The sequence below is a fragment of the Taeniopygia guttata genome, chromosome 6, assembly GCF_048771995.1.
Source record: "Taeniopygia guttata chromosome 6, bTaeGut7.mat, whole genome shotgun sequence".
NCBI lineage: Eukaryota > Metazoa > Chordata > Aves > Passeriformes > Estrildidae > Taeniopygia > Taeniopygia guttata.
Window position 1 is genome coordinate 29,503,360 of NC_133031.1, and position 26,528 is coordinate 29,529,887.

General features: G+C 35.7%; 1 protein-coding gene across 5 annotated transcripts in view; it reads left to right on the forward strand.

The window, feature by feature from the left end:
* Positions 1 to 26,528, forward strand: part of ATRNL1 (attractin like 1) — a 427,695-nt gene that overhangs the window by 11,071 nt on the left and 390,096 nt on the right. The gene's annotated exons all lie outside the window — the stretch shown is intronic.

Consider the following 26,528-nt stretch of genomic DNA (forward strand, 5'->3'; position numbering starts at 1 on the left):
GACCCAGGACATGAAAGATGGAATGAGTTCGTAGCTGATCTCTGGTTTTCATTTTTTAAAAGAGGGTGGAGACAGGGAACAAGCAAGCCACAGCTTAATATATTAACTTTACAAAATGTGTTCATAAACAGCAACATTGCTGGATAATTCTATTTTCAATTTTATACACATCCTTGAAGTGTACTTAGTATATTTGGGCTTTGTAGGCATTTGGAAATCTGTTCTCTAACATAAAACTCTGAAGTGACAGACTGTATGCAGAATATTCCTTTAAAGTTAGATTTGGGTTTTCCAAGTTAGATTGGCTGCATTTCTAAGTAGCAATTGGGCGGAAAAGCAGAGCCAGTGCATGTTAGCTTCTCTTAGTTTGATGAAAGCTTGCAATGGTACACTGAAATGGAAATTGAGAGCATCTTCCTCTGACATTTTCCTTTCAGTTGCTGTGAGAGTTTTGAGGTCATGCTCAATAAAAATCTTAAAAAGCCGTACCTATTAATAATAAAACCCCCTGTGGCTGATCAGCTCTTTTTCACACATCACCTGTAGCTCTTCAGTCACTATTTTTAATCATCCTGATAAATGTGTCCTTTTATTTCCATCTGCTAATGAAAACCAAAGCAGATGAAGAACACACTTAACCTTAGTCCTCACTATTAAGTACAGAAATTGAGCATTAGTCTGGTTTTCTGATGATCTAGGAGAGCATTGTCATATTCTAGTTTATGTTGTAGCTTTGAATTCTACAACTTTCCTTATTGTCTTTATGTAAGTCACTAGATGTGGATAAAAATTACTGTGCTTCTAGGCTGGGAGAATGACAAAAATAAATATGCAAATTTTTGTGAGTATGAGCATAGTCACACATTATCTGTAGTGGAAGAAATATTCTTTCTTGTTCTCATAATTATGCTGTTGCAGGCCTAGACTTCATACTTTTAAAAATAAAACTACATTATTTGATGAAGGAAATTTGCAGGTATCCTCTGTTTAGAAATCTACAGTTTTTAAAAAAGCAGCTTCTTTTCCTTTTTTGTTTGTTTTTAACAGACCAGAAGTACTGAGGAGGCTGGCTGAGTTGATGTCACACTATAAGACAGGATATTATGCAAATTCAGGAAGTGTATGTATTCTGGCCATGTAGTTTAAATGATAAGATGCCTTTATTTTGTGTGTTTCTGCTTTCAAGAGTTACTTTGAGCACTCTTGTTGAATTCTCTGTTCTTTGCCCATTATGTTCTTGGTAGGATATACTTGCTTTATAGTTAAGGTTTGTCTGGTCTAAAATATCTTGTCATTGCTTCCACAGGGAAGTGGAAAAAGCTGTGAAAAATCTGTATGGAAATGCCCGGGAGCCTGCAAACCATGGCTCTGAAGGGAATTATGGCCTGAGGTTTAGCAGGTTTGTGTGTGGAGCTGCTGCAGTGCAGGAGAAGCTGCATTCGCTGGTTAACACACACGTGGTTCTTTTTCTGCATGTGCTCAGCAGCACAAGATGGTGATATAATTCAGGGCATCTCTGTACTTGATTTCAGTGGTAACTTGGGTTGCAGGCTGCATAAATCTGACCTGCTTCTTGCTGTGGACCTTAAAGATCATCTTGTTCCAACCCCCTGCCATGGGCAGAGATGCTTCCCACTGGGCCAGGTTACTCAGAGCTCCATCCAGCCTGGTCTTTAGCACAGAGGTGGGGAATCCATAACTTCTCTTGGCAACAATTGTCTGTGCTTAAGACTATCAGAAGGATTTTTGTTTTCCCTAATGCTGAGTTATACTTAGTCTCAATTTGCCTGCGTAGTTCTTCAGGGTTTTGTGTGCATGTGTGATTTTTGACTCTTAAATTATTTGCAAAGAGAAAATGGCATAGCTGTGTGTATGTGCATGCTGTCTGCAGATCAGAAATACTGTTTATTTGCTCATCTAATTAATCATGTTGAGGTTTTGGGAGGGGGAAATAGACTTGTTCAGAAAGTAATTTTCAGGAGCTGTGTGGATAATGAGCTCGGTTCAGAGGTTCCACTTACTTGCTAAAGCATTTGCTTGAGGCAGATTTGAAAGAAACACTCTCTAGGGAGGTCACTCTATGCAAAATAAGGAGTGTTGTGGAAGCAGGTGAGATTTGAGGATCTCAAATTTGAGGATCCACAAAATAAGATTTGGAGCTTGAAATTGATCCAGGATGGGAAGCATCTCTTGGTTTTGTAGGGAGGTCAAGTTTTATGAAGGCATACACCAGCATGGACTTAGCAGTAGTTGTAGGATAAAAAATTAATAGAAATATTGTATTCATTACTTAATTATTAATTATGTAGTTAATAATAATATATAAAGAACTAAAATGACATTAAATTTATATTTTCTCCATTAAATTAATATTTATGGTAAAAGGAGAAATAATGAGGCTGCTCATAATTTTGCACTTGGAAGTAGACTGCAATCTGACTTTCAATTGCCATAATCTTAAATTGTTATATTTAATCTGGTTAGGATTTGTTCTTTAATATGAAGGTAAAATTCAGGAAGCTTGTGGAATGAAATGGATCATCAGACTATTGAAAATCATGTGCCAATCAATATGACAAAAGTGCATCCCTCATTTATAGGTGGTGAAATGGTTGTTATCCTGCAGTTTTTTAAATATATAGTGTGTGTAGGTGTACATATATATTGCCTTATGTTTTAGAATACTGATTTATTATATCTATTGTATTTGATTTCATTTTTTTTTTAAATTACAGCAATTTGAATTAAAAAACAAATCCCAGTGAAAGAATGTCAGGATACCAGGGAGGAACGACATTGATAATCAGTGTTTGTGATACTTTGTGCCATATGCTTTTGGAGTTTGTGTGGCTGGATGCAATCAATCCTGTTACAGAGGTTTTTAAATGATATAAATAAATTGATGAAATAATATTTTCACCTAATGAACTGTTGAGGACAGTATTTTATGTCCTGGTACTTTTAGAATCAAGCTGTTAAGGTGTTGTCTCATGCTAGGAATGTCTTTATATTACAAACAATTCTTCTCTGAATGAATTTAATTATGTTAGTATGGCACTCAGCAATTATTTTCCCTTCTATCTGTTTTTAGTTAGGGTTGTGGTTTCAAATATTTTGCTTGAGTTATAGATGTCCAAGGGAATGTTCTCCTAAAGCATGTTTTATCCATGTGAAGAAAACAAAATGCTAGCTTTTGTTCAAGTAGAATTCCCTATCCTCTCTTAAAATATTTTTAGCTTATCCTTGTCAGAGGATTCTTGAGAAAAATAAGATATGCTGTTATGAAATCTCTGGGAGCCTTACTGTGTTCAGATGCAGAAGAGAAATCAGAATCTTACTGGTCAACGGGCACTTTAAAAGCAAAACAATAACTGGACTACAGCGTTTGACTATTATTTTGGAGCAGTTGGGTTTTGAATTTATGTGAAAGAGCACAGAGAAAAATGCTCAGGATGAATTCTTTTGGTGTAGAGTTATATGCTGAGAGGTAGGAGGAAAAACTGAGTAAGTGTGGGGGTGTTTTTGTACAACTAGTAAAAAATCTGGGTGTTTGATTTTGTAGCTATTTAAGGCTTTTTCTGTTGCTTTATTGAACTAATGCAGCATCTTAATAATTTGCTTTCTGTTTTCAATCAAAAACCCCTGTGTCTGCATTACTCAGTAGTGGTGTATTTTTCAGGAATGTCTGGAGTAATTGATGTCATGGGAAATACTTATTCTTCAACTAATATTTTCTGGTATTGGTACTAAACATACTTGATGTTGTAGGAATCGAGCGACAGTCTTTAGTAAGTGTCCAAAAATGTTATCAAAGTGCATTTTTTTTTGATTTAGGACCATATCTGAAGGAGATTTTTGTTGTTTGTGTTGTGTGGACTGAATTTGCATGATTGTATGAGTAGCAAGGCCTTTTGTATTTGGTGATTTGGCAAATGCATCTGACCAACAAGTATCAGCAATTAAAGCATGAAATCAGGAAGCTTTTAATTATAAGTAGAGGGGCATTTCTGATTGCAATGTGTGGTCACTGAACATCTTCCAAGGCTTTCAAGTTTGTCTGAGTTGTGGTAAAAAACAACAGCAGTGACAAATCAAACAAAACCCAAGCAGGTAAAAAAGCATTGTTTATGAAGACCAATAGATTTGTTCAGCATTCCTTTTTCATATATAAATTTATGTTTTGAATTCTGCTATCTGTGTTGTGGACCTGCCATCTTTGGCAGGAGGAGCCACCCAAGGGTTCTCATTCTATTTGGAAGAACTCCACTGAGGGGGGTTTGCTCTGTCCAGCTCAAAGGCTGGGGGAAAGTCTTTACAAGAGTCCTGTGGTTCTACACCAGCCAGCGTTTCAGAGTGATGGACTTGCCCCATCTGGGCCTCAGAAGAAACTGTAGTTTATTTTATTCTGGACCAAAAGCCTCAGACAGGGTTTTCATGTGCTGTTTGTGTTTTGTCTCAATACACAACTATGTTATTCTTTAAGCACTGCACAGACCAAGTTGCAATGGCTAACACTCACTTGTGAGTCTGTATTAAATTCTGTTGCAAAATAGTGATCATCAAATTAATTTTTTTTGAAAGCTTTGGAGTGAGTATTGAGTGATTGTCCCTATTTAAAATCCGCCCTGTGATAGGGAGTTTGAGAATTTAATTTATCTGAAAAATGCTCTAGAGGTTTTCTTACTGCCTTTACAATAAATTATATGCTCTCTTTTCCTATATCTTTTTACTGCTCTATAAACCAGCAGAGAGGTTATGAATTTGTTTCATATTGCTGTGTTGCACATTTGTTGATGAAACAGCTTATTAGATAATAAATAGATGTAATTGCATAATCTAATGGGAGAGGGGAGGTGGATGGAAGAAGGGGAGGAGACATAAATAGCTCTAGATAGAAGATAAAGTCAGATAGAAGACAAAGTTTTGTTACTAAGCTATAATAGCAATTGAGTGCTTATGAAATGCAGAATAAAGTAGTTATTTTGTTTTCATTTTAACCTAAATAATAATAGTAAATGACAATTTATATATCAGGAAAAGAATGTATAAATGAGAGAAGACTTGGTGGCACTTTTCCTAGCATAGCTTAAAACTTCATTGATCTTTAAGGTTCATTTTCTGTCTCAGCTACTACTCTTTTGTGTTTTGAGCTGTATCCTCCCTAGTGTTTGTATCTGCAGAAATAAAAGGCTTTGCTTTGTTTATGATTTAGATTTCTATAAATCACTTGTGAATCCCATATAAGGACTCCTGCTCACCTGAGCTCTCTCCTAAATGGGAGGAAAAGAAACTGTACAGTCATACTTGAGTTATATTTTAATTTTAGTTCCTCACAATTTAGGAGACTGAGAGTATTATTTAGATTATTTCTAACCTCTAATCCTGGACCTATGACTTGTGTGTGCGTGCTGTATTTTTTTTAATGAATGGAGTTCTGTGATAGTGGAATGTGCTCACTCTGAATATGAGTTTGCAGGTATGAATCACCACATTACTGATGGTCTTTTACCACCAGTGCACAATTATTTATGCAAAATGATATTTTTAATTAATGGCTGAACTATTATTAGTAACATAAAATTAATTACTTAAATTATTAATAGGAAAAATAGGTAGGATTTGTAAAATATATTTCCAACTTACAATGCTCCAGTTATCATGAAAGTTCTGGTAATTTAATTTTAATATTTTTTTTCTTCTCTAGATGAATGTTGCAGTTGTCTGAAACTGCTAAAACATTACAACCCTGAACAATGGGGTAAAGAGGTCTGGGCCTTATGAAGGAGGGAGCAGGGAGGCAGGGAGTTCTAATTAACAAAATAAAAAAAGAAAAAGAAAATTGAAAACACTGAAGGTCAACATTAAATACGGGAGCTGTGAAATTTGAATGAGCATAAACGTTTTAAGTTTCTTTTATTATTTCTATTATGATTCAGCCTCCCTAGGACTTTATTTGGCCTTGCATTAGAAATTGCATATAGCAATAATTGTTGCATTTCTTGTTAGATAAATGAAAATTGACTCCCCTGGTCTGTTCATTTATAGCTGTAATTTCTAGAGTACTGTAATGTCCTGTTATCTCAATGTGAGTTTTTAAAGTTGATATGAGTATTTGTCTCAACTTATGAATTTTTTTGGTTTAACATGAAATTTCCTGATGATGTTCCTGCAGTATTATAATTTTTTTTGTTTTTTTTTTTTTTTTCTTTTTTCATCCTTTTCAAGTGCTTTGATTATTTTCTAAGGACTTGCCTGCCTCCTCAGCATTCTGGCAAATTGGGATTAATTAAGAAGGCGGGCAAGTTGGGATTAATTAAAAAGGCATGCTTATAAAGCAGCAGGGATTTGTAGGAGTTAAAGGTGAAGTCTTGCATGTAAAAATAATTTTTTTTCTGAACCAGATAGGCCTGTAGATACATGTAAGTGTATGTATCTACTTCTGTATCTATGTATATAAAAGTATACTTGAAAACAGAATTATCCAGAGTCTGCATGTAAGTAGAGGCTCTATGCTGGTGGTTCTTTGACTTGAAGCAGCTACAGGATTACTGCAAACCATCCCTTATGTGGGGCTAGTGCCTCTAATCACTGTACAGCTGAATGACAGTGGGAATGAGGAGGAGGAAGAGTTTCATTTTCTCCTTATGGGCTCATATTTTAATATAAAATCACTGCCAGAGCATTCCTGTGAGCTGTGCTCCCAGATTGCCTATCAGGATCTCTGAGGAGTTAGCTAGGTAGATTCATATGTCTGTGGAGACGTGACATCCACCTTCATCCAAGCAATTACAGCCTTTTATGGATGCCTGGGAGTGAGGCTGCTGAGGAGCTCACAAGCTGCAGTTCGGAAAAAAATTCAGGTTCATGTGAAGAATAGCTACTGAGCATTTTGATTTCAAATTTAGGCTTAAATAATGCTTTTACCCTACTTCAGTCTGTAAGTTACCATCATATTCATTTCCCTCCAGATTTCTGTCTGATGTTACCAGACAGCGGGATTGAAATTACTGGCTGCTGACATCTCTGTAGAGGATTCATCACTATTTTTTCCTTCTCTGTTACCCAGCCTTTGAAGGATTACTACCCTAATCCATGCACACTATTTGAGAGGCAAATGCACCAGTTGTTGGTCTAGGAACTGTGTGAAAACATCATATAATGCTTCAATTTTTTAATTACTGTGTTCAGAGAAATTCTTGGCTACCTGTATGTGGCAAACATGTGGTTCCCCATCATTATACTCAAGGACATTTTTGTATGAGGGGATGTTTTATGTTTGAAAAAAAATAAAGGACAAAACACCAGCACAACCCCCTGCAATCACCTCTGGCAGAACAGTTTGAAACTTCAGCAGGTATCTCTTGGAAGCATGCCTTTGTATGCATGATTTAAAGAATATTTATTGAAGTCTTTATGCCATACTCCCAAACTCTGTGCCGAGAAATGGCACTAGTGGGTAATGAAAAATGCTATAAAGGCATTCAGGCTTCTTGAATCTCACATTTGGGCATGGAAATGGGCTGCCCAGGGAGGTGATGGAGTCGTGTCCCTGGAGGTGTTAAAGGTGGGGCCCTCAGTGCCGTGGTCCGGTTGACACGGTGGTGTTTGTCACAGGTTGGACTCGATGATCTCAAAAGTGTTTTCCAGCCTCTTTGGTACTGTGATTTTTCACTGTCTGAATTTGGACTGTCCTCTGAATTTATTCATGCAGTCTCCTTTATACATTTTTGTGTGCACAGCCACTTAGCCAGAAGAGCTGTTTTCTCCCCATTTGCTTTTCTTTTTGTCCTCTTTTTCTGTACCAAGTCATATTTTTGCCTCAGATTTCATTATGCTGGGATAAGCAAGTATCTTCTTGCTAGGCTCTTATTTCTTCTAATCATTCAAATAGCATTCTCTGTTCCAGTTTAATCTTTCCTCTTCTGTTTCCTGGGTATGGCTTTGCCTGGCTCCTGTGCTGTGATACTGTTTCTGCCTGCTTGCTTCTGGAAATCCCACATCTGGATCACTGCCTGATCTCTGGAAATCCCACACTGTAGGATCATTTTTCTTTTTCTGGAAGTGTTCCATTGGTGGCATAGTCATTCTGTAGCTATTCTAATTATCTCCCTTCTCCAATGGACTAGTTAAAACTATTTCCCTCACTTCTAAGCTACAGGATGTTCCAGACTAAATTACTAAAATTGCTCTGTTCTTAGAGTAGCATTACCATCACCTAGTTCTCTGCATGGGATATAATAATCTCTAATAATATGGACAATTTCATGCCATCAATAAATTGCACTAGCACATTTGTGCCATCATTGTTAGGTGTATTTTTAAGGCCAGTTTTTGACTGCCTTTGTTATCCAGTATTAATTCCCATATAGGGTTAAATTTTTTTCTTCTGCACAACCTGTTGGTCCTATTTCAATCCAACTTGTTACTTCCATTATGGTTCTCATATTAACTTGGTTTTGAACTTTAATTGCACAGCTTATTATAGAGCCCTCTTATAATGGTAATTTTCTTTACAGTTGCTTTATCAAAGATAGTGTGTGATATTAATAAATTTATGATGCATTTTATTCTTCTTTCCCCTCACATTAATATTTTTAGATTAAACTGAATATAGAATAATGAAAAGCTAGACTAATAGGTTCTATTAATTTTCTCCTTTTTTGCATTAAATTTAGGTACAATATTTGCTAGAATATGACAAATGCTGTAATTTAATAGATATAATAAAGTGCCTGCTGCTTAACTTGTAAGTTAATGTATTGGTTCTTTTGTTTCCTAGGGCTCTTGTGTAGAGATTCTTGTCTCTGTTCTGGTAGAACAATAAGTTCTTTGAATTTTTTCCTACTAAAAATGTGATATTATCCAACTCAAGACACTTTGTTCCATGAGATGTCTTGCTTTTGCAAGGTAATGCTTTACATCATCATCTTGAGTCAAAATCACTGAACATTTTCTTTGTTTTGTGCGATCTGCTATTTCTGTTGCCTCATTCTTCCTGATGTTTTTGCCATTTGTTGGCCAAGTTTGTAGCCATATAAATATGTACTCATACAAGCACATGATCTAACAAATTTCCTTAGCTGAAAACACTATTTAAAAAAAAAAAAAATTGAACTGGAACTTGTTGCTCTAGTGCAATGAATGCTATATATTACAGGTCAGATGTTTTGGTTTTATGGTTGATTGCCTTGTCATGTATATATTTCTTACAAAGCCAAAGTGGAATTAGAAGAGTAGGTAAAGCTGATGAACTTACATATTATATTCACATTAACTCAGTTTGTTTTATAAGATGTAATTAAATATTGAGTAATTTAAGACTTGTCTAGAATTCTTGGTCATTTTAACCTCACTTGGATGTTGGGCAGTATTTTAATTCTGACTTGAATTTCGAGCTCAAAGTAACTTTCATGCTTTAAGGTAAAGAGCAGAAGATTCATCCCCATTTCTTCATAAATTTCCACTACGTAGAAAATAATCCTAATTCTGCTGAATACTACTAGAATGGACATGTTCCATATTCCCTATTTACCTTCTATCAATTATCTTAATTATTAATTGCATAAATGAAACTATGAAATCCTTCAGTTTATGTGAATATTGACTGTAACTCAGCACATTCTAACTGGCAGTAACAATGAAATAATATCTACTTCTAGCAAGTTTACAGTCCCATGGCATGTATTTTACAGAGTAGTTTGTAAATATGAATTATTTCTGTGCTTGTCTAGTTATTAAAGGTAACAATTTAATCAGTGACTGATCTCTATCTCAAATTACATCTGGAATGATAATGAGTATGTACAGCTGCTTTGATTTTTCTGTTATGTCCATATGGATATACAAATTGATACCAGTACATAATGCATGTATAGAATAGTTTTCTACCCTCTCTGTTCTCTTCTCCCTGCAGTAAAAAAGTAGTCACTGATGAAAAATTTAAATGGAAATATCTAAGACTTTAGGATCATACATCCTGGGTTAAGATGTGCTAATTAGTTACTCTTGGTACTCAGAGTAATTATTTAATTTGCCCAGTATGAAAAGTTTTGGTGCTTTTCTATGTTTCAGTAATGGTCTTATTGTTAAATACTTAACACACTTGGTACATCTTTAGAGATTTAGCATCTCTGGTTGATATGGTGTCAAAATAAGTATTTTTCCTGAAATTGTATGGTGGAGAAAAGATTTATTATGAATTAGAGGATTTTCAGCAAATTCCCCCCTGAGCACCAGTAGTGTTAATACAGGAGAAGGTATTAAATCCTGTATGTATCCAACAGTACTGCTCACAGGTACCTGGTTTTCATGGGCATCCCCCTCTTGAAAATGTATGAGTGAAACAAAAATAAACTTGCATAATCCTTCCATACCTCGGGCTTTTTGTATGATAAATTGAAAGGTTATTCAAGAGAGGTTCTTGTGTTTACTCACAAGTAATTAAAAAAACCGAACAAAACAATATGCTCTGTAACCCAAATAAAATGGAAGCTTTAAAATCATTGCACAACTGAAACACAGTCTTATCACTTTTGTGTTTTTCTGTTGGTAACAGTCTTGATTTCTTGTCAAAAGCAAAGAGATACACCATTACTGCAAAAAGAACCCTTCATCCACACTTGTAAAGAGAAATTAAATCAGTTTTGGAGGGTTTTTAGAATTTGTTGTTCATGTATTTTGCATGCTTATTGACTGTGATGTTAAAATTAGTGGGTTAGTAGTATTTTGTGCCTATTTTTTTTTTGTTTTTGTGGGACTAAGTCATGTGTAGCTTAGAGCTGTGCATGGCAGGCAGCATTCGGGATGATGATGGTGACTCGTATGTTTGGTTCAGCAGCAATGTCTCTATGAGTCCTAACGTGTCTGTCATTCTGATAGCTTTAGCTCATTCTAGAAGGGAGACCCCCAAATAATACAGAGAAGACTAGGAAATTATGTTGTTATATTGTTTGTCTCCTTGAGAAAGTTGACTGCTTCTGCTGGGTGCTTGAGCCAGGGAAGAGCTGTTCCTGCTAAGTGTGAAATAAGTACAGCAGCTGGGCATCCACTGGGAACTGGAAATTTTGAGCCTTGACAACTTTTGGAATAGAGCCCGATCTGAAAACAGCTGGATTAGTTCTCATCAAGTCTCTAGATCAAGTATCGCTCCATGATCAATTTATTGAAGTATTAGCAGGAATGTTCATCTTTTTCCTGAGATGAGAGGGCTGGGCCGACTGTACCACATTGCTTTAATTAAGCAGAGTGACTTCACTTTCTGGATCCTTTTGGGGCCCGCTTGTCTGATTATATATTTTTTGTTTGTTTGTTTTGTTTGTAACGTACTTCCCATGCAGAATTCCCTGTTGGAAATACCAGTGGTAAAGAATGGTTAAATATTGCCATATTAGCTTGGGGTCAACAGCACCTGCAAAGCTTTGCAGCCTGTAGGTGATCTGTGACATAATGTGCTTGTCACATCCCCAACCAGGCAATACTTGAAGATTTCTATAACCTCATTATACTGTTTAGTTCAATTTATAATTATTTTAGTCTTTAATATTTTTTGGGAAGGTTTTGGTTTTGAGATGAGAAAAGCAAATGCAGACATATGGTTGTGTGAGTCAACAGGTACTAGATGCTGTATTTGGCACCTCTTTCCATGTTGATTCCTGCAGATTTTGGAGATGGGAACTTGTTGGCCTTTGTGCAATAATGTTGCAACTGGGACATTCAGTGTTAACCTAAATGATAGCATTCATCTTCTAATAAGATGTACATTTTGTTTGATCTGTCTTTGATGTTGCTCTTTGAAAAGAAGTCTTCAGGGTGGTTTTTCGTTTTGTTATTCTGCTTTCATTGTTGTGTGTTTCCTTGAATGTTTTTTCTCTCTTGATTTCATGGTACTGGTCTTTCTTAACTTGGGACTCTCAACTATAACTGCTCCTCCAATGTCTAGTTGATCAATTTTCCTTACTAAGGAGTAGGATAACTTTGAAACAGCTGCTCTTTATCCTTTTTAGCTGTCATTCTCAACTTGATTGCTTGTCTGCAAACTTGTCTCTTGCTGCTGATTTTAAGATACATTCTTGTAACTCAGCCTGTTTTATTTAAATAAATAATCTTGTTCATTTACCTCCTAAGATAAACATTTTTGAAACGTTTTAGGACCCTAAATGTTCAATAATTCATTAGGGTATTTAACATTTCTTGCAACTCTCTTAGATGTCATTAAGATGGAGTCTTAGTATACTGGTTTCCCTGTAAATTAATCCAAATCTTGCACTTTTAAGGCTAAAATTTTTTTTTTTTAAATTGTCATATGAGTGCACAGTTCAAGAGGCAAAAATCTGCATATAGACATGGGAAAATGGAGTAATTCAGATATTCTTTGTAAAAAAAGCCTTCAATAGGCATCCTTTGTGGTGAATGCTGAGGGGAGGGCTCCCTGATGAGTGATTGCCATACCTCACCAAATGACTCAATTCATTTAAAAGTTTTATTTTTAAATCAATGAGTGGAATACAACTCTATTCAACCTTATTCATAAGAGACATAGCTGTGCCTTCTGGTCTGGTCTATCACCAGGGACTGCTTAAAACTGTTAAATTCTTTCTATGCAGACACTTATACAAGGTAACCTTAGACCTAACAATATGTAGCCATCCTATTTTCTTATGGAATAGCAGGTGGCTACTCAGAGCTTCCATATGACTTACTCATATGTCCCAGTATTTGCTCGTGTCAAGACATTAGAGAGGATTCTTTCCTGTTCTGAAGCAGGTGGATGTCTCTGACCTCATTTGGGATGTTGCCTGATCTAGTATATGCAGCAAATGTATCAATCTTTTATGCAGTGTGATGCTGCAGAAATCCAGAAACAGATGAGTAGCACAGATCTGAATGGCTGTGCAAAATAAGAATGCACAGATCTGAATGGCTATGCATAATTAAAAAAAAAAAAAAAAAAAAAAGAAAAAGAAATATGGTCAAGGTCTAACCTATAAAAATTACTTGGAAAGCTTACCAACCAAAGACATGCTTCCTCCCCTTCCCAGGTGTGTATTGTCTGCTTGGTAGCTTAAATTCACTCCTGGGGATTGATGCTTTTTCTCTTAAATATATTTATTTGCAATTTAGCTACCTACTTAAGGGACAAGTCATGCAGCTTAATTTTCTCAAGTTTCCCCAATTGTGACCTGGAGGATCCTTCTTCATTCTCCTGGCATGTTCTAAGTTAGTTTTGTATTTATACCACTCTTCTCTAATGAGTGGTAAAAACAGTAATGAGAATATGTGGAACCACAGCTTAAAAGTTTGAAAGCCTTCCAAAAGGATTCTGAAGCTGGGCTTTGCCCTGTCTTGCCTGTAATCCCCAGTCCTATATCCCTGTTATATACAACAGGCAACTCTTGCAGATTTACACCAAAGCAACCTAGACAAGGACTGTGTCTGTTTTTAGTAAAATTTTTAGATCCTTTAAAGTTTTTGTGATAGTGCAGGGCATGTATTGATATTCAAGATATATGAGTAAATACTTCCTTAAAGCTCAGTTATCAACTGAAAGCTTTTTAAAGCAGCCCTGTCAGTTTAAATTCCCTAAAATATCATATGTAAAATTATATACATGTGCTCTATAATCCTTTCTTTAGTAAATGGATTTGCAGCATAAGAACTTCTATGAATTGGAACCTCAGATCCTTAGGCTTATTCAAGAAAAAGCATTTTAAAATGTAAAGGGATAAAAAATTGTATTCCTTGTGATTTTGTAAGCAAAGATTTAGCTTATTTTCTAACTAAATGCAAAAGCTGATGTTAGGCTGGCAATTCCCAGTCTCAGGCTGAAGAAGCCATCTCAGTCTTGTATATTCAGATAGCTTCTAGAGTTGGTGTTTAAAAAGTAGCTATTTTATTAAGCTAGATATTTGAGGGTGGGAAGGTGAGACAAAAATCACCCTGAACTGGAGTCATTGTTGGTCAGGAGCTGGATCCTGGTGATTGTCACTGCAGATGTGACTCCAGGCTCCCCAGGCTGGTGAGTGCTCATTGATGGGAGGGTGCAGCCTCTGCTGTGCTGGCCAGCTCAGTGTGTTCACTTCACAGCTTGTGCCTGGTTTCCATTCTGGACAGAAAACTCAGGGGAAAAGGGGCTCTGCTTCATTTTTGCTTAGCTGGGAGGTAGAGATGGTGCAAAATAAACTGTACAAGATTGTGCCTTGATCTGCCTCTGTGCCTGTTGGTGTTTCATACAGCCTGATCTCTATCTGGCACCTGCTTTTGGAGGGAATACATATGGTAAAGTATAAATGCAGGTGTGGATTTTATGAACAGCTGACAAATATGAGGCAATTCACAGATCAAAGTAAAACTCTTTTCACAAGCATGTACTTTATGTCTTTTATTTGGCTTAATTTATATAATCACTGAAACTAAGGTACCACATGTTTTGATGAACATGTTTTTCCCTTTCAATTCTTCCCCTAAATGATTTATCACAATCGGTATATTTATAAATCATAAATCTTAAACCTTTTTCTCTTAAAGCCATGACTGAAGCTTCCTAATTGTCTAGTTTGAGATGGTATAAAATTGAAGTTCAGATTAATGATTTAAGAGCACCTTCTGGTGACTAATCAAAGGCCCAAAAAAAAGTTTATTTTGATTGTGGGTGAAGGTTTAGAGATGTACCTAGAATTATGTCCTGTTTCATTTTACAGCTGCATGTACCAGAATATTAGCCTTTCTGCACTTGAAGCTTACCCCCTCCTCCTTCAGTTCTTAATCTCTTTTTAAGCATCTCTGGACAGATGCTTATGCAGGATAAGATCTAACAAAAGAGTAGCAACAACCAGAAACTCTGTTAAAAACTGAGGTTCAGCTGTGGTCTTAAGTAATGCATATTTTTCCTGGAACAGGGACTGTTCTTTTGTCCATAACTTCACTTGCTCTTGTTTTGATTTCTATCATCTTTAATTCTGGCACGACCTTGGTGTAGAAATAGTCATGTGTTGAAAGAATACTATTTATGTACTGCAACAGTGTTGAAAGGTTTTACTGTCAACAGAAAGTTTAAGGAAATTTGTTTCCTTTTTTGTTTCCTTGTTGCTAGTATTAAACTGTTAATGTTGCAGGAATTTATCTTTGAAGACATCTTCTTTACAAGAGAAAATATTTTTGCATTGATAAGCAAAGAATCAGTTTTGATCATCTAACAATGATATGATGGAATCTTTAGAGCTATATGTTATCTGAAATCATAGCACAAATCTAGTCCACAAATGCCAAATTCAAAATCCACAAGTTGAGAACTGAATAAAAGTAGTACTGAGACTTCTGTTATTGCGAGAGGTTTCATTTGATCTGGATTCTAAACAAGTTTCGAATTCTTGACAGATACTGTTTTCAGACCATGTCAATAACAGAGTCTTTCAAGGAATATTTGATGAGTGTTTTCCAATAAATATTAAGAATTTATTGCAGTTTGTGTGGTTTTCTAGGATTTAGAATGAGATTTGGTTTTATTAGTTTTCATATTGACTCACTTATTTTTACCAGTAGTTAAACTTTCTGAAAAGCAAAACCAAGCATCCAAAACATTTAAAAATAAATAATCTTTGTTCACAATTAAAAACAAACAAGAGAAAATATTTATGATTGAATTATTGATGATATAGAAGATTCTGCTAATGTTGTGGTTCTGCTAATAATAGGTATGCCTGTTATTTGGAATAGTGGACTGGAAAGGTACTCATGGAACTGTCCAGTAGAGCAGATAAGGTCATGTAGGCAAAGAAAGTAAATTTTATTTTTAAACAGGATTAGTTTCAATTGGCATCCTTGCAATAATAATCTTCCTTCAGCTGAGTAATATCCTTTCAGATGTCTGTCTCTTGTATATGGGAACTGAATTAGCTGTTTTCCAGTTTTGTTTAAGCTGATCAAGTAAAGCAATAATTACTCTATATTTGTTGTATCTTTCAAAGGGCTTTTTGTAAGAATTCCACCATTGCCAGGAAATTAACTTTACATTGACTGATGGATGGCTTATTGAGTTAGGTGACTAGAGCCATTTAGATATCTGATTTGATACATTCCAAAAAACCAACTAAATTATAGTTGAAGCAGTGAAATGCTGGCAGGAATACTTGATGTCATGTTTGTAAACTGGCATATTAAATAGAAGTACCTGTTTGAATGCTTCTTTATCTGTCTGCAGTTGCCAAGAGCTGGGAAGGCTTGTCCCCAGCATGGCCCATGGAGGGTGTGCTGCTCGTGCTCCCTTGGCATATAGCTCTAAAGATTCCATCATATCAATGTTAGATGATCAAAACTGATTCTATGCTTATCAATGCAAAAATAATTTCTCTTGTAAAGAAGATGTCTTCAAAGATAAATTCCTGCAACATTAACAGTTTAATACTAGCAACAAGGAAACAAAAAATTTTCGTGTGTTCTGTTTCCCTGTTCTTATATTTTGCTAAAATTGCTAAAAGCTTTTGTTTGTCATTTAAAACATCGGTATCTATTTCATTCTGCTTTTGCATTTAAATACAGAATAAATTGCAGGCCAGAAATATTCTCTCACTGCCCCCCAGAAACCCCAAAACCAAAAAAACTCACCCATACAAACAGAAACACCCCCAAAGCCCTCTACCAATATATGAAATGATTGCTTCTGGGAAACTTGGAACTGTCATAGTTAAAACTAAAAATATCATAGTCTCTCTTTCTTATACCTCTTCATCCACTTGTAGATGGAGTGTTGGAATTTGCTAACAGTGTTGTGACATACCCATAAATTATAAAGTCAAGCATAAAATATGAGTGAAATGACACCTGCCACATGTGTAAAATGTAGTCTGAAATTATGCTATTTTATGACTAGTAAGAATCTTTCATATCCCCAAACAAAAATGCTTTGTAATACCCTAGAGACATGAATGCCATTATTCCATTTCTTTACAGCAAACAGAGGGATGTGCTTTATATTTAAGGCAAAAGTGTCATGTCCTGATAATTGCTAGTCAGAGAAGTTGGAAGTGATTATCTATATAACTATCTGAAAGACAGTACTTGAAATTTACTCAGTGACCAGCCCTTTTAATTTATTAATCACTTAGGTTTTTAAAAGAACTGTTATCTCTTCTTATCTCAACATTTGTACTGAGGTTGTGTTCAGGGACTGGGAACCTCTTATAAGGCTTATGAGACTGTATGTGATGGGAAAGGGATGATAGGAAGGAGGAGTTGCTGGTTTGATTTTTTTTTTTAAATATATATATTTATGTATATATATATGTGGATTTTAAAAAGTCTTGAATAGTCTTAGGATGGGATGCTAAGAGAAAGTGATGCTTTTTGACTTTGGAATGTGTCTCTATGTCAAATTCTACTGCGTTTTTATATTTTCAAAACTAATACATCTGTTGAGAGCTGGTGCTTGCAGCCTTCTGATATGAGATAGTTTCCTGCCATGAGAATTCTGTCCTTAATATACATGAAAACTGATGGTTCAATATTAATCACTCAAATGATTGAAAGGTAGAAATAGGTGCCTCTTGGTGAACATAGAAACTTGATTTAAATAGTCAAGGAGAAATTTAGGAGTTGGTGGCACACTGGATTTAGAGCATTTGCCTGTTACCTCAGGAGGCTTAAGTTAAAACCCTGAACTAGGTCACAAGTGAAAATGAGATTTACGGTGATGTACAGTGAAAAATTGGCACAGTGCATTACCTTGTTGCCAAGTACCTCAGCCTGCCTTGCCCATTTGCTTTTTGCTCCACATTTTAAAATACTGTAGCATGTTTAATTAATTATAGAAGTCTTATAAAACACATATATGTATATATGGCTCAGTATATAAATATACACATACACATATTTAAAGTTTATACACAAATGCCTAAAAATTCATAAATAACTTTATTCTTCACTCATGTTAATCCTGCGATTAGATCAAAACCTGTAGCCAGTCTTACTTTAATGTAGAAACTACTGAGATTGAATTCTGTTTAAATGTAATGGAAGTGGGTGGATTGAATTCTGTTTAAATGTAATGGAAGTAGGTGGAACAAGACCCCCTTGGCTTAACTGTGAGCTTCTGAGTCTGCTGAAATGGGAACTGTACCAGAGATGGAAAAGCAGAGAAATACCTGGTGAGGACTACAAGGGCATTCCCAGGCTGTGCAGAGATGCAATCAGGAAAGCAGAAGCTCAGCTTAAATTGAAATTGACCAGAAGCATCAAAAACTACAGGAAAGATGTCTTTCAGGTATGTAAGCAGGCAGAAACAGAACACAACATTGCCTGTTTGTTAAACAGGTGAGGTGAATTAGTCGCCAACAATGTGGAAAGATGGAGGTTCTCAGCGCTTAGTTCATACTTCTCTTTGCTGGCATTGCTGAGCCCCAGGCTCTGGGAACAAAAATCCAGGTGGATGCAAACACAGACGCATTGTCAGCAAAGAAGTTGGTGTGGGAACTATTACAGGAGCTTGACCCCTATAAATCAATGGGGGTTGGTCAATGACCCTGACAAAATCCACCCGAGGCTGATCAGAAAGCTCTTCATGTTGTGAGGCTGCTCTCTGAGAAGTTGTGGAGATCGGGGGATGTTCCAGAAGACTGGAAGAAAGCTCATGACAACTCCATCTACCAAGAGGGCTGAAAGGAGGGTCCCGGATATTAGAGGTCCATCAGTCTTACTTTTGTTTTTGGGAAACTTAGAATCAAATGAATTCTCCTGGGGGCTATTGCAAGAAGAACTTGCGTGGGAAAAGTCAGCAGAGATTCACTAAGGTCAGAATGTGCTTGACACACCTGATTGCTTTTTGTGACAAAGTAACCTGCTTGTTGATGTGGGCTGAGACATTGTCTTACCTCAGTTTCTCCAAGGCTTTGGATATGATCCAAACCCACTGCACAGATCTAGACAAGGATCTGTGCAGTGGGTGAGAAGCTGTCTGCCTGGTCATGTGTAAACAGCTCCTGTCACAAGTGGGATCTCCCTGGGATCAATATTGGGGCCAACAAGTGGTGATCTGGAATATGAGATGTAGTATACCCTGACAGAGTATAGAAATGTTAAGAGAATAATGCCAGAACATACTTAGCCACTTTTGGAAATGGAGGCCACCTTGTGGAAAATAAAGACTAGAAAATAAAAATCTCTTGCTCTTAAAGAAATGTAAAGTATAACTTATTTTTGTTTGTTTTCAACATGAGGAATAACATAAGGATATGTTATTCCGAGTGATCTTAAAGTAACATAAGGGTGATCTTAAAGTAACACAATCTATGAAGGTACCGAACTTTCCAAATGAAATAATAATAGTGTTAATGTGGTAGGAAAAAGTAAGTAATAGGACCACTTCAGTCTGGTGGAATGTATTCTTTTTCTTTTTTTTTTTTTTTTTTTAATTAATTTCTTCATTATCTTGGCAACATTTGGCCATAAAAATAACTCTTGGCTGAAGCAAACATTGTAAAATGTTAGAGCAATGGGGTGCCTCCTTGCTTCCTGGCAGATTCTTTTTGAATTTCTATTTGCTTCTAATAGTAGCTATCTGCATACAGGAAAAACCTTTGGGATTACTGTTAATATTCTTGTGACTCAAGACTGAATTGTCAGAACTTTAAGTATTTCAAACATTGCTCTTTTTTTTGAGAAAATGAGTAACTATGACGGGAAATAGAGTGCAAAAAGCTTGGTCAGTGAATTGGGTAGGTGATCAGCCTCTTGCTCAAAACAGGAATTATTTTTATACTGCTTTTTGACCTTTGGGATTTTATATCTGGAGTAGCATTTACAGCCATACTTAGATGAGCTAGTGATATGGGGATATAGCTAGTTTTGGTTTTGCATCAAATGCCAACTTGATTTTCTGTCAGTTTTTAATTATAAGCATGGTGCCAGTCCTATTTATAGACAGAATTTTGGATGACATCTATGAACTAGCCTGAGCATTTCTAATAGAATATATGCTTGTCTCATATGATTTTGTCCAACCATGATATTAAAATAGGAAATATGAAATGTCTGTAGTATTCCAGGTATGAGAGGTGAAGCTACATTTCTTTCACTTCATTTCTTTTCACTAAGTTTTTTCCAGGTCAGTGGAGGATATTGTGCTATTTGCAGTATCTTTTAAAAGGCACTGATCTCTAAGTGGAGATGGAGGACCACTGCCACCTGGAAAATATTGGCAAGATTTGAACTGTTAATTGGTGTAGTGGTTCTGTAGAAAATGTGGGGTTTGCTGTTGAACTCTGTAGGTTGACTCAACTCCACTCAATTTTATAGGAAGTTTTCATAAATATTATGTGTAAATCCATCTGTGTAAAATTAAGTAGCATAAAAACTTTTTGTGGTTAACTTGTGAATGTTTGGGGGTGACACAGTTCTTGGTCATGGTGTATTTCTTTGCTTAGATTCAAGGCAATCGGCATCTGGATTGGTTTTATTAGATAGTTATGGCTCATACTCACATATTTTAAGGACTATATGTGCATGTAATCTGAAGAAAAATCTGAAGACAAAAGTCAGGATGGCTTTTTTCAAGGTCCATTCTATGCAGCTATACTTTCAGTAGAATTAGTTTCTCCCTTTCTATATCAAGCTTTTAAATGAAAAGACTCCAATCAGTTGTGCAGTGGGAGAGATTACTGGGCCCGTTATTCACCTTATCTCTTGGACTCTATTCATCTATAATTCTGTGACTCATTTTTGTCAAAAAAAACCTGAAATGGATCATTCTGATATGTGCTATTACTGGAATCTAAAGGGGAAAATTTCTTTACATGAAGGAAAAGTAGAAGGCCCTTTATTCATCAGTACTTTTCTTTGGGTTTAATATTTAGAACCATGAGGAGGAAGAAAACTTTGTTTTAGTGCCTCTAATTCACAGTGCTGGTATCTGGCAACTGCTTTGTTTTAACCAACAGAAAAAATGGTGCCATGTTGTAATTGCTTGAATGACTTGCATTATAGTATACAAAATTAATGCAACTGTCACAGTGGAGACCATGGGTGCACTGTATTTTTGCTAGTACTGCCTTTATGCTGGTGTTATTTTAGTGCTTTGTAAGGTGAATGGATAATGAATATGAATATTCAGAAGCTGTTGATGTAGTTGAGTAATAGAAAAAGAGCTGTTATGAAAGATGCAGGAGATTTTTGAAGAACTTTATCACAAATATACACAAATACAATTTTTTCTTTTCTTATGGAGTTCATTGCTGTTTAAATAAGGTTCCTCACTATGTAGCGTGGCCAGAAGTTACTATCTTTTAAGTTAAATGCTTATATCAGAGAAAGAAAAATAGATTTTCCTTCTGACCAAGTGACTATAAATGATATTTTCCACGTAGCAATTTCCAACTGATGTGAGCTTCATTGATCCCATATAATGCTGCCTGATATGGGCAGAATTGGATTTGAATTTCTACACTTGAGCAGGCATGATCAACCTCAAAAAGGTGAACTAGAGTAATACCATTTAGTTCCTCCTGTGGAGGAAGTTGGCAGTCTTGGGGAATTACTGGTTGTACACAAATCAGCATAAAAGCAGTTCTGCTACTACTTGCATTCAGGAGAACATTCAGGCCACATTATGTATATTAAATAATTCTCTGGTTGCTGTGCTGATCAGACTACAGCTGGAGAGGTAGGTACCATTTTGAGGTGCAGATGACTTGGAAAAGTTCTAGAAGAAGGAAGTCTAGAAGATTACTCATGAGGATTGCTAGATCAAATTGCTTTATTCAAAGAAGAAAAGGCTGAATGTAGATGATTGTAAAAGATGAGCAGAAAGAGTAAGAATTTTACCTGATTTCCAGGTATGTGTTCAGGAAATGTGTAAGTAAGAAATAAGGTGAATTAGACATTTAGAAATACTTTCTAATAATAAGTCATTGCCAAAATAGATTGCCTAGGAAGGTTGTAGACTTCTGTCATTGGAATTATTAAAATCTGATTAGACAAATAACTGAAAAAAATTTCTGTATCATTGGGATAGGTCTTAGGGCATGTTGTAACTGAAATGGCAGTTTCAAATTTTGGTTAAAAAAAAAAAGCCAAGTTCCACTTTGTGAGGAGATAGAAGAAAATTCTTTAGTTGATGCAGTATTTGTACTTTTTCATTTTAAAATAGAATAAATATTACATTTAATATTATAATAATACTTTTATCTTCTGCATCTGGTTTGTTTAGCAGGTCTTTGTAAACCTGTGCCCACATTTCAGTTCCCTTTGTGATTCCCTCAGACTCACACATTTAGATCTCCCATTCTAAACAACCTGTCTTGGTCTGTGCTCTGTGAGTTTATATAATGCTGTGCAGCCTAAGCAAGGGAACAGATTTCATTTATGTAAGTGAAAATGCATTGCATTAATAAGATGCCATATAAGTTTAGACTTTGAAAGCAACATCTACTCCTATGCAGATTCCTTTCACTTGTTTGGGGGACTACTGCAAAAATGTTCTATAGAACATCAACCTTTGCCAGAAACAGAACACCTGCCAGAATAAACCTTAAATTAATGTTTTGCACGAATCAGAGTTTATATCCCAGTTAATTTTGGTTTTTTTTTTTTTGGTTTTTTTTTTTTTTTTTAACACAAGTATTAAGCTTCTTGAAATACAAGCTATCTCCTCATGGGGAAAAAATTATGTCTTCTAATCCTGATTTTTCTTTTCTGGGATTTTTTGATTGTTTTGGAGCATGGTTTTGTTTAAAATAATTTAGAAAGATGGACTCAGGATGAAAGGAATTAATCACTGGGGTTTTCACTTTGCAGCATAAACTGCTACTTTGTCAATGAATAAACTGAAACCAATTTAAGAGCAGGCCTGTGATTACTTGGCATGTGAGAAGTTGTTGTGAATGTCCTTTGTGTTTCTAAACTTAACTTCTATTACTGCAAATCAGTATGTAACAAGTAGAGGAGTGTGATTGGCATATGCAAATATTTCCTGAATGTATTGAATATTTATTGCTCTTGATAAGTCATTGAAGAAAAATTAGAGCTACAGTATGTTCAGTATATCCTTTTCTCATATGTGAAAAAAAGAAACCAACCAGCAGCAAGTTATACAATAAATGTAAAAACTCAGAAAATCAAATGCAAATTCTTTGAATTTCTGTAAGGTGCTAGTCAATGCTTTATGCCTGGAAAAGAAAAATCTGCCTTTGTGGGTTTTTCAGAACATACTGTTTTTAAGATATTCCTTTGAAAAAATACTGGAAAACCTTTGTAGTCTGTCACTCAATATTGTGGTATGAGAAATGGCCTCTTGATCACTTCTGCATTTCTTTCTCACTGATTCAGGCTTGTGCTGTCAGGTGGTCTGAATTTTTCCCCCCTTCTTTATTAATATATTCAGCTGATCTCAGATCTGTGCAGTCTCTTTCCCTGCTGTAAATGTTAGGCACAAGGTCTCAACTGGAAAGGTTGCCAGTACTTCTGTTTATGAAGAACTTAATCTTGTTACTTTGAAACACGGTTATTGATTTTTATTTCTTTTTAATAAAACATATTTTCATAAAAGATGAAAAGGAGATGGAGGAAAATTTTCAGCAATGGAGAGAATAGCTCTTGACTGCACACCAGTACTGATATTGAGATGGATCCATGAAGCAAAATATGCTCTATATTGTATATTCAGATACATCTGAAGTAGGAATTGCAAAATAATCCAAAATTTCTTAAAATTATCTGTAGAAATGTGACACTAAGTAATATAGACATAAATGAATTTTTTATTACTCTTTATTTAGTAATAAATATTTGTAATATTATGAATGTAGCTTATGCTTTGTTTCTCCTAAAGCACCAATATTATAAATCAGACCACTGTCGATCTACCAGTAGTTTTGTGGATCTTCATGTTCTGCTGGTGACAGAAAATATGACTTTTCTAGTTTAAATTAGTGCCCCTCTCTAAAAGATTTTGTGATATTTTTTATGGGAAGATGCAGGAGATGAAAAGACTGCGTTTTTCACAGCTCTATAAATATTACAGCAGGAAGGGCCATTTTAATAACCTGCTCTGACGTCTTATGTATCGCAGGCGTGGATTTCATCTGACTACTCCTTCACTTTGGACCAATAATTTCTGACTGAAATGGAATGTACTTTTTTCTTGAAATGCATCAGTCTTGATATAAAGTCTCTGCAGTGGTAATTGTTGCCTCTGTACATTCTTTATTTGCCATTATTTTGTAGCAGTGGTAATATTCCAGATGAATGTAGACACCCCTTTGGTTGCCCTGTGTTGGCTTTAGCCCTTGCATTTCTGGTGTGTCTGTCTGCTAGGTGAAACCCTGTAGTGTCACATATTTCATGGAATTTATTGCTGACTCATTACCTTGGTGAATGACTGATCTGTCACTGGTGTTTCTGAGTGCTTTTAAATGTGCAGCATCCTGATGTCTTTCTCTTATTTGGTAGATCTGTTTTACAGTACACCGAGATGGGCAATGTTCTCTTGGCATGCACCTTCTTTATAGGCTTTGATTATAACCCTGCCAACTAGGAAAAATATTATGAAAGCTGATGTGCAATTTCAAATGACAATACACAGCATTAGCTACTCCCCTGTGTGCTCTGTTTAGGAGGTTGGAGTCTGGGTGTGATAAGCCTGTGGTACCTGGGCAGGCCACACAAATTATTCTGGCTTCCTCTCATCACTGAGGCTTTCTCAGTGGTGAGCAAGGAGTGGGGTGCAATGCAGGCACCTCTGTGACACATAAGTGCATAGTCAGGGTGACTCATCTGGATTGTGGTTATTTGACAGAATCACTGACAGCTACAGAGGAAAACTGCTGGTGACTACCTGGCTTTGTATGAAAGAGAATATTGCCCTTAATTGGGCAAGGGGTTACCCGAAAGTGGTACTGCTTATCTTTGTGAGTTATGGGATTTGGTATTTGATAACACTTGGAAAGAAAATTAATACAGAAAAATTCTTGGTTTGGCTCAAGAAACTTACAGTAATTTGTATCTGTCTTGCTATGTATTTATTTTAAATAGAACAAGCCCTTATCTTACCATTTTCTACAAACATTATTGCAATGCAATGCTGTGCTCATATTTAAATAATTTACTTTTTTTCCAACAAGTGAAATGGCTGTTTCAAAGTCTATCTACTCTTCCAAAAGAAATTACTTATCAAAAAATTACCATCCTAGGAGACAAGGGAAATTATTTGTACTTGTACCAAAGGGCTGATCTAATAAAAACAACTCTTATAAGTCACCTCCATTGCTCTATACAATTACTAAGAAGGCAATGGTCATGACTGCAAATGAGTACTTGTAATATTTCATACTTGTTACAGAAAAATATATGTTCTGTGGATTGCTAAATAAGACTTTACTTCTGTATATAGATCATATGACAGCACTGAAATGATTTTGATTAGAATATTATGTATTACTGCCTTTTATTAAAAAAAAAAAGGCACACAAAACCGATGAACAAACTTTTCTAATTTAGTGATACTTACTCTTAATCATTTTCTTTCTACAATATAGTGAAAGAAATGAATGTTTCTGAGGATGTTTTTATATTTGTTATGTTATTAAGGAGTGGGATGGTCTGTTTCCCCAGTGGAGTAACGCCACTGGAGATGTGTTAAGGCCTGTACATAATCATGAAGGATGCAGAAAATAGAATGGATTAGTGAAGATACAATGTGCTGAGGATAGCAGACTCTTTCAGAAAGCTTTTACATTAATAGATTGTTGAATTTCATCTGCTGTTTTATCACTGCATAGATTAATACAAAGTAATAAATATGAATGGATGAAAAAGGTTCTCTTCCTACATAAAAGGAATTTCTATATGTGATGAATATTGAGCTATTAACACTCAAAAAAAGTTACAGCAGATATTTCTGTTTCAAATGTCAGAACGGTAGTTGTTGAAAGAGCAAATAAAATCTTAAATGGGCATAGAGAATAAAATGGAAATAATATTGCTGTTGTACAATTCATGGTTCACTTGAATCTTGAATACAATATGCTGATCTCTGTTGCATCTCAGCAGGCTCTAGGAGAATACAAAAATTTATTAAAGCAAGAATTTCTCAGGTTGGAAAAGAGGCAGAGGAGGGAAAGAAGGGAAATAAAACACAGATCATTACATTTTGAGTGGTATAAAACATGAACCCAGAGGCACAGCTGTGGACTGAAAGTGTCCCTGAGCTGCAAGTCATTGAAGGTGGTGTGATGCTGTGTGGAGTATCTGCAGGGATTTACTTCTGGGTAATCACTGGAGAGCACTGTGCAGAGACAGGCTACTGACTGGGAATAACGGAGCAGCAGGCTGACAGATGTGCTTATTCAGATTTATATCTTAATTTGTCTTGATCTAGGAGAGTTTTCGTATGGCTGGTGTTGTCTAATTTCAGAAGTAAGTTGTAAGGCAGTGGCAAAGCAAATAAGTAAAGCAAACCAAAATGCTCTTAAACCCCCCTTATACTGGCTTGGATCCATTTAGTGTAAAGGATAATTTAAATTATTTGCTAGTGAACTAGAAAACAT